The sequence below is a fragment of the Dasypus novemcinctus genome, chromosome X (assembly GCF_030445035.2).
Source record: "Dasypus novemcinctus isolate mDasNov1 chromosome X, mDasNov1.1.hap2, whole genome shotgun sequence".
NCBI classification, from domain to species: Eukaryota; Metazoa; Chordata; class Mammalia; order Cingulata; family Dasypodidae; genus Dasypus; species Dasypus novemcinctus.
The window spans coordinates 14,623,705-14,632,778 of record NC_080704.1 but is presented as its reverse complement, the minus strand read 5'-3'; the positions used below and the strand labels follow the sequence as shown (position 1 = coordinate 14,632,778).

General features: G+C 40.9%; 1 non-coding gene across 1 annotated transcript; it reads left to right on the top strand.

The window, feature by feature from the left end:
• The first annotated feature begins 951 nt into the window (after positions 1-951).
• Positions 952-1,058, top strand: LOC111764297 (U6 spliceosomal RNA). Its single transcript, XR_002796943.1, has one exon. It is a non-coding gene; the product is annotated as a U6 spliceosomal RNA (small nuclear RNA).
• Positions 1,059-9,074: the final 8,016 nt, after the last annotated feature.

Genomic DNA, 9,074 nt, shown 5'->3' with positions numbered 1-9,074 from the left:
TACATCAAAGGACTTTATCATGAAAGTAAAAAACCAAATACACAATGGAAAAAATATTTGGAAACCACATATCTGATAAAGAATTTGTATCCTGAAATCCTTCAACTTAACAACAACAAAAAATCAAACAATCTAATTTAAAAATGGGCAAAAGACTTGAACAGACTTCTCTCCAAAGAAGATATATAAAAGGCTAGAAAGCACATAAAAGATACTCAACATCATTAGCAATCTGGGAAATGCAAATCAAAACCATGATGAAATACCATTTCACACCCATTAGAATGGCTCTTTTAAGAAATAGAGGATAACAAGTGTTGGAGAGGATGTGGAGAGAAAGAACACTTATGGTGTCGGAGTAACTCAGGCAGGGCACAGATCTCTTTCAAAATCAGGGAGAAGGCACAGAAGTCATCAGAGGGAGCTGCTTTGGGGACCTCTGCAGTTCAGGAGAGTGTCACATCCATCGTCCAAAGAGACAGAGGGATGGAAGGCCAAAGGGAAAACCATGAGTTGATACACCCACAGCTGGGAATGCTGCCTGTCCCCTTCTCCAAGGGGAACAGCCTTGGTAAAATCTGTGGCTGAGCAGTCAGTGGAGAGGGGGAAAGGATATATTCCTCCCTAGGGAGAGGTAGAGTGCAGCAGAGGGCTGAGTGAGGTTTCTTTTTGGTGAATGCAAATACCAGAATTTGTTGCTTCAGAAGAGCTAGTGGAAATTGAAGGTTTCAGCTCTGTGGAAGGGTTTGTTGAGGAGCACCAATTACTGGCCAGCTGGGAAAGTGAAGGAAGACAAGTCTCTCCCAATTATTTCCCAGGCACAGTATACCTGGTTGGGCTCCATTAGTGACTCTCTGCCCCTGTTTTGACTACTTAAACAGGGCAATGTTAAAGTTTAGAAAAAAATTAAACTAAAAATCAAAGAAGAGCTGTGAAATAAAACCACTAGGCGTGCTCGCTTCGGCAGCACATATACTAAAATTGGAACGATACAGAGAAGATTAGCATGGCCCCTGCGCAAGGATGACACGCAAATTCGTGAAGCGTTCCATATTTTTATATATTTTTAATGTAATATTATTACAAAGTCAATAAAAAATAAAAAAATTTAAAAAAAAAAAAAAAAAAAAAAAAAAAAAAAAAAACCACTAGGCAAGAGAGAAATTCCTCAACAGAGCAAAATTAACATAAACAGATGCCTAGGTATTAGCAAAAGATGACAGCTCATACTAACAAACAGGAAGATATGGCCCAGTCAAAAGAATAAGCCAAGAATCTAGATGAGAGATGGCAGCTGAGTAAGGAGCTCCAGAGTCAGTTCATCCTACAGGGCAGTTAGTAATCACCCAGAGCTATCTAAAGCACCTGTCGGGGGGGGAGGGGCAGAAGACTAGAAGAGCATCCTGCATCATCCCTGAAAGAATGGAAGGAGGAGACTGCCCATCTGTAGTGAAATTGTGTGAGTAGAGCACTTGGTGCTGTGGAGGCTGGTGCTCATCCTCCACTGGTGGCAGAACCCACCTTGGGAGCTATTCTGTGGCTGGAGTTGGGAGCCCCATTTCCCAAAAACAGGGGAGGAAGAGAAGGTTGGCCACCAACTTCAACTACTGATTAGTAAATTTGACTGGCTAAAGTATAATCCTAAGAACAGCTAAAGTTTGAATCTGTCCAAGTCAGAAAGAGGCTGGTAGCTGCTATTTTAACTCCACCCCTGGCACAATGGGAAGTGGGGCTGTTTGAAAATCACAGAGATGGTAGGAATCAGCTTCTTTCCACTTAGATTGGATGGCAGCTCTAGCCTAGGCTTCAGCCCCACCTCCAGCAGTGAGGAAGCTGGCAGGAACAGCACCAGCCTCTTCGGGTAACTGCAGGTGCTTTCAGCTGGCACAGACTGAATAGTCAGACATCCGGAGTTCCATTCCCACACTCCAACAGGATTGGAGAGGAGCTGTGTTTCCTTGGCCTCTCTGGGCAACTGCAGGCATTTTCAGTCTGCACAAACTAGTTTGTTGAGCACCTACAATTCCATTTCCACCTCTCTACCCCTATAGGATAGGAGGGGGTTGGTGTTTCTTCAGCTTCTCTGGGCAACTACAGGTGCTTTTGGCCCACAGAGACTGGATATGTGGACACCTGTAACTCCATCCCAGATGCCCAATAGCGTAGGAGGGGAGCTGTGTTTCCTCAGCCTCTTCAGGAAACTACAGGTGTTTTGGGCCCACACAAATTGGTTTGTTGAGCGCCTCCAATTCCATCTCTTCCCTGGCCTTCCCCCCATAGGATTGGAGGGGGCAGGGTTTCCTCAGCCTCTCAGGGTAACTTCAGGTACTTTTAGCCTACACAAACTTGAGTCTTGGGCACCTGTGGCTCCACCCTCACCTCTGATAAGAGAAATGGAGAGCAGTGTTTCCCCAGCCTCTCTGGGTAACTGGAGGTCCTTTTAGCCTACACAGACTGAATAGTCAAATTCCTGTGGCTACATCCCTGCCCCAAGTGGGATAGGGGGGGAACTGTGTTTCCTTAGCCTTTGCAGGCAATGGCAGGCACTTTCAGTCTGAATGGACTGGACTGCTGGGTGCCTGTGGATCCACCCCCACCCCCCTAATAGGATAGGAAGGGGCTAGTGTTTCCTCAGCCTTTCCAGGTAAGAGCAGGCACTTTTGGCCTACATGGACTGAACTGTTGGGTGCCTGTGGTTCCATTCTCACCCTCTAAAGAGCAGAGGGGACAGTACTCCCTCAGCCTCTCAGGACAACTGCAGGCATATTCAACCCATATGGATTTGTTTCTTGGGCACTCCAGAGGTTCCATCCCCTCCCTTGGCAGGGGAAGATGGTGACTGGTGCTACATCAGCCTACCTGGGCAACTGCAGTAATTTTGGACCCACATTGTATAGATTGTTGCCTATACCTGCAGCTCCATCCCTGTCCCAGGAAGGGGAGGAAGGGGCATGAAGCTTCATCAATCTCTCCAGGCAACTAAAGATGGTCTTGACCTGCATGACATGGATTATTACACATGACTGCAGCTCAGTCTCTACCCCTGGCAGAGTAGAAAGCTGGGAGAAGCTTTGTTGGTTTCTGGGGCAATTAGGGCAGGTTTAGCCTCCATAGCTTACAGTACCAACTACATTCTCATTTCCTACTACACACCAGTAAGGGAGAAAGGGCAAGAAAGCCCTAAACTAAAGAGAGAAACTGCACCCAGAGTAAATATTATACTTCTAGTAAACCTGATGCTAAGATACCAACAAAAATTACAATCCATACCAAGAAACAGGAACGTATGGCTCAGTCAAAGGAATAAGATAAGCCTCCAGATGACATAAAGGGAGTTGAGACAATGAGATGGCTAAAGAGATTAAGGATATTAAGAAGACACTGGGTGAGCACAAAGAGGAATTTGAAAGCATGCATAGAAAAATAGCAGATCTTATGGAAATGAAAGGTGCAATAAATGAAATTTAAAATACACTGGAGGCATATAACAGCAGATTTTAGGAGGGAGAAGAAACAATTGGTGAGCTTGAAGACATGGCCTCTGAAAGTGAACATATTAAAGAACAGATGAAGAAAAGAATGTAAAAAATTGAACAGGGTCTTAGGGAACTAAATGATGTCAAGAGATGTGCAAACATATATGTCATGGGTGTCTCTGAAGTGAATAGAAGGGAAAAGGAACAGAAGGAATATTTGAAGAAATAATGGTAGAATATTTCCCAACTCTTTTGAAGGACATAGATATCTGTGTCCAAGAAGCACAATGTATTTCCATCCAAATAAATCCAAATAGACCAACACCAAGACACATAGTAATCAGAATGTCAAATGCCAAAGACAGAGAGAATTCTGAGAGCAGCAAGAAAAAAGCTATGCATAACATATAAAGGATACCAAATAAGATTAAGTGTCAGTTTCTCATCAGAAGCCATGGAAACAAAAAGGCAGTGATGATATATTTAAGATACTGCAAGAGAAAAACTGCCAGCCAAGAATCCTATATCCAGCAAGATTGTCTTTCAAAAATGTGGGCGAGTTTAGAATATTCACAGATAAACAGAAACTGAGAGAGTTTGTAATCAAGAGACCAGCTTTACAGGAAAAACTAAAGGGAGTGCTACAGTCTGAAAAGAAAAGACAGGACTGAGAGGCCTGGAAGAGAGTATAGAAATGAAGATTATATCAGTAAAACTAACTAAAAGTGCAAAAAGGGTGGTGAAAATAAAATATGACAGATAAAATCTAAAGGTTAAAATCGGTGAAATAAGAGCTGCCATTAGAGTAATAACATTGAATGTTAATGGATTACACTCCCCAATCAAAGATACAGACTGGTGGAATGGGTAAGAAAATATGAGCCATCTATATGTTGTCTACAAGAGACTCACCTTAGAATGAAGGATACCAATAGATTGAAAGTGAAAGGCTGGAAAAAGATATTCCATGCATGGAATAACAACAACAACAAAAAGAACAAAAAAAAACTAGAGTAGCTATACTTATATTGGATGAAATAAACATTAAAACATGCAGGAACACTACCAAACTCATTCTATGAAACCAATATCACCCTAATACCAAAGCCAGGTAATGATATTTCAAAAAAAAGAAAATTACAGACCCATTTCTCTAATGAATACAGATGCAAAAATTCTCAACAAAATACTTGCTAGTGGAATCCAAAAAACATAACAAATTTTATACATCACAATCAAATGGGCTTTATACCAAGTATGCAAGGGTGGTTTAACATAAGAAAATCAATTGATATAATATACCACATTAATAAATTGAGGAAGAAAAATCATATGATCATTTCAACTGCTGCAGAAAAGGCATTTGACAAAATACAACACCCTTTCTTGATGATAATGCTCTGAAAGATAGGAATAGAAGGAAATTTTATCAATATGATAAAGGCTATATATGAAAAACCCACAGCTAACATTGTACTCAACAAGGAAAGACTGAAAGCTTTCCCACTGAAATCAAGAACAAGACAAAGATGCCCACTCTCTCCACTGTTATTCAATGTGGTGCTAGAAGTTCCAGCCAGAGCAATTAGACAAGAAAAGATAAATTAGGAAAAGAAGTAAATCTTTTGTTATTTGTTGATGATACAATTCTATTCTTAGAAAATCCTGTAAATTTCACAACAAAACTTATTAGACAATTTCAGCAAAGTTGCAGGATACAAGATTTTTTTTCTTTTTTCTTTTCTTTTAAATGTTGCATTCAAAAAATATGAGGTCCCCATATACTCCCCACCCCCCTCACCCTACTCCTCCCACGTCAACAACCTCTTCCATCATTGTGGCACATTCACTGTACCTGGTGAATACATTTTGGAGCACTGCTGCACCACATGGATGGTGTTCTACATTGTAGTCTACACTCTCCCCCAATCCACCCAGTGGGCCATGGCAGGACACACAATGTCCAGCATCTGTCCCTGCAGCACCACCCAGGACAACTCCAAATCCTGAAAATACCCCCACATCATCTCTCTTCTTCCCTCTCCCTACAATCAGCAGCTACTGTGGCCACTTTCTCCACATCAATGCTACAATTTCTTCATTGCTAATCACAATATCTCCATAGCAGAACACCAGTAAGCCCACTCTAATCCATACTCTATTCCTCCATCCTGTGGACCCTGGGATGGTTATGTCCCATCTCCCTCTACATCAAGAGGGGGCTTAGATTCCACATGGGTGATGGATGCAATTCTCCTGCTTGCAGTTGTAGGCACTCTTGACTCCCTGGTGTGGTGGTTGACCTTCTTCACCTCCCAGGATGCAAAATTAATACACAAAAATCAACAGCATTTCTATACACTACTAATGAACAATTTGAGGAGGGAGTCAGAAAAAAATTCCATTTACAATAGTACCTAAAAGAATCAAATATTTAGGAATAAATTTAACCAAGGAGATAAAGAACCTGTATTCAGAAAACTATATAACATTGCTAAAGAAACCAATGATCATCTGAAAGGATATTCATGTTCATGGGTTGGAAGACTAAATATCATTAAGATGTCAATTCCACCCATGCTGATTTACAGGTTTAACAAAATTCTGATAAAAATTCTAATATCCTTCTTTGTAGAATTGGAAAAGTCAATTAAAAAAGTTATATGGAAGTGTAAGAGTCCCTGAATAGCCTCCTCCCTGGAGGAGTCTCACTTCCAGACTATAAAACATATTATCTAGGGTGGCAGACTTGGCCCAGTGGTTGGGGCGTCTGCCTACCACATGGGAGGTCCGTGGTTCAAACCCCAGGCCTCCTTGACCCGTGTGGAGCTGGCCCATGTGCAGTGCTGATGCGCGCAAGGAGTGCCATCCCATACAGGGGTGTCCCCCGCGTAGGGGAGCCCCACGCACAAGAAGTGCGCCCTGTAAGGAGAGACGCCCAGCGTGAAAGAAAGTGCAGCCTGCCCAGGAATGGCACTGCACACACAGAGAACTGACGCAGCAAGATGACGCAAGAAAAAGAAACACAGATTCCCATGCCGCTGACAACAACAGAAGCGGACAAAGAAGAAGACGCAGCAAATAGACATAGAGAACAGACAACCGGGGTGGGGGAGAAAGGGGAGAGAAATAAATAAATAAATAGATCTTAAAAAAAACACATATTATCTAGCTACAGTGGTTAAAATAGCATGGTACTGGCTTTAAGATTGACAGAATGACCCATGGAATCGAATTGAGAGTTCAGAAATAGACTCTCACATCTATGGTCAAGTGGTTTTTGACAAGGCTGTCAAACCCACTCAGCTGGGTCAGAACAGCCTATTCCACAAATGGTGCTTGAAAAACTGGACATCCATATCTTAAAGAAAAAAAGAGGACCCTTAGCTCACATGTTATACAAAAATTAATTCAAAATGGATCAAGGGCCTAAATATATAAACTAGAACAATAAAACTCCTAGAAGAAAATGTAGGGAAACCTCTTCAAGATTTCGTGGTTGGTGGTGGTTTCTTGGACCTTATACCCAAAGCACGAACAACAAAAGAAAAAAAATAGGTAAATGGGACTGCCTCAAAATTAAACACTTTTGTTCTTTGAAAGACTTTGTTAAGAAAGTAAAAAGGCAGCCTACTCTTTGGGAAAAAGTCTTTGGGTACCATAAATCTGATAAAGAATCGATCTCCATGTTATATAAAGAGATCACACAACTTAATGACAAAATGACAAGAAACTCAATTTTAAAAATGGGCAAAAGAATTGAATAGATATTTTTCTGAAGTGGAAATACAAATGGCCAAAAGACACATGAAAAGATGTTCAGCACCACTAGCTATTAGGGAAATGCAGATCAAAACTCCAAAGAGATATCATCTCACACCATATCAAATGGCCATTATTAAGCAAACAGAAAACTGCAAGTGCTGGAGTGGATGTGGGAAAATAGCAACATTCCTTCACTGTTGGTGGGAGTGTAAAATGGTACAACCTCTGTGAACAATGATCTGGTGGTTACTTAGGAAACTAAATATAGATCCAGCAATCCCACTACTAGGAGTATATTCAGAAGAACTGGAAGCAAGGATGCAAACAGATACTTGTACACCAATTTTCATAATAACCTTATTCACAGTTGCTAAAAGATGGAACAACCTATGTGTCCATCAACCGGTGAATGAATAAACAAGATATGATATATTCATTGATGGAATATTACTCAGATGTAAGAATAAATCAGCTGGGGAAGCATATGATAGCATGGAGGAACTTTGAGGACATTATGTGGTGTGAGATAGGCCAGACTCGAAAAAGGTGAATGTTGTATGGTCTCACTGACATAACCTAAATACAATGAGTAGACTTATGGAGTTGGACTATGAAGTGTAGGTTGGTCTGAGATAGAATGTGGCATGAGAAGGAGGAGACGATGCTGGATATATGCAGACTGTTTAATAAGGTCAAATGTAAATATGTGTTAATGGTTGAATTTGATGGAAACACATTTTAATGAATGTAACAAGCACTGTGGATTTATGGATGTGAATGTGGATGAAACGAGTAGTCTAGTAGTAGTCTAGTAGTAGTCTAGTAGTCAATTTAGTTGGAGGACAGTTAAAGGATAATATTGGGAGTGTATAACAATGATTTTGACAGTTGATGGGGAAAACAATTAATAATATAAATACAGGAATGTTCTATTACAAGGTGTTCAGACTGTGGTGATACATGGGAAAATATAACAAATATAATTTATGGACCATAGTTAACAACAACATTACAATGTTTTTGTAGCAAAAGCAAAGTTGGTGCTGTATTAATGCTAAAGGTAAAAGAAAAGAATATGGAGTATCGTTTGTGAGATATGCATATGATTTAGCATTTTTTTCTCTTCATTTTTTTTATTTAATAAGGAGACCTTAACTATGTCATTTAATCTGTGTTCATCTGTGCATTTTTTCTGATCACTAGAGGAACACATAAGTTAGTAGTTGGAATTAGATGAGATAAAAGTACCTGGAAGGGAAGCAGATGTGGCTCAAGCAATTGGGCTCCTGTCTACCATATAGGAAGTCCAGGCTTCAATGCCCAGGGCCTTCTAGTCAAAGCAAGCTTGCCCATGTGGCAAGCTGGCCCATGTGGAGTATTGGCCTGTGTGGAGTATGCGCAGAAGTGCTGGCCCACACAGGAGTGCTGGCCCATGCTTAGAGCTGGCACAGCAAGATGACGCTCCAAAAAGAGACACAGAGGAGAAATAATAAGAGATGCAGCAGACCAGGGAGCTGAAGTGGCACAAGAGAATGATCGCCTCTCTCCCACTCCAGAAGGTCCCAGGATCAGTTCCCGGAGCCACCTGATGAGAATATAAACAGACATGAAAGAACATATGGCAAATGGACACAGAGTGCCGACAATGGAGGGAGGGGGGGAGAAATAAATAAATAAATCTTAAAAAAGAAAAGTGCCTGGAAAGAACTTTTCAGGGTATTGTTTCCATAACTTGTTGCACTGCATATTTGTTTTTTTAAAAATTTGAAATAAAATTATTAAATTTTGAAAAATAGGAACACTCATTCACTGCTGGTGGCACTATAAAATGAA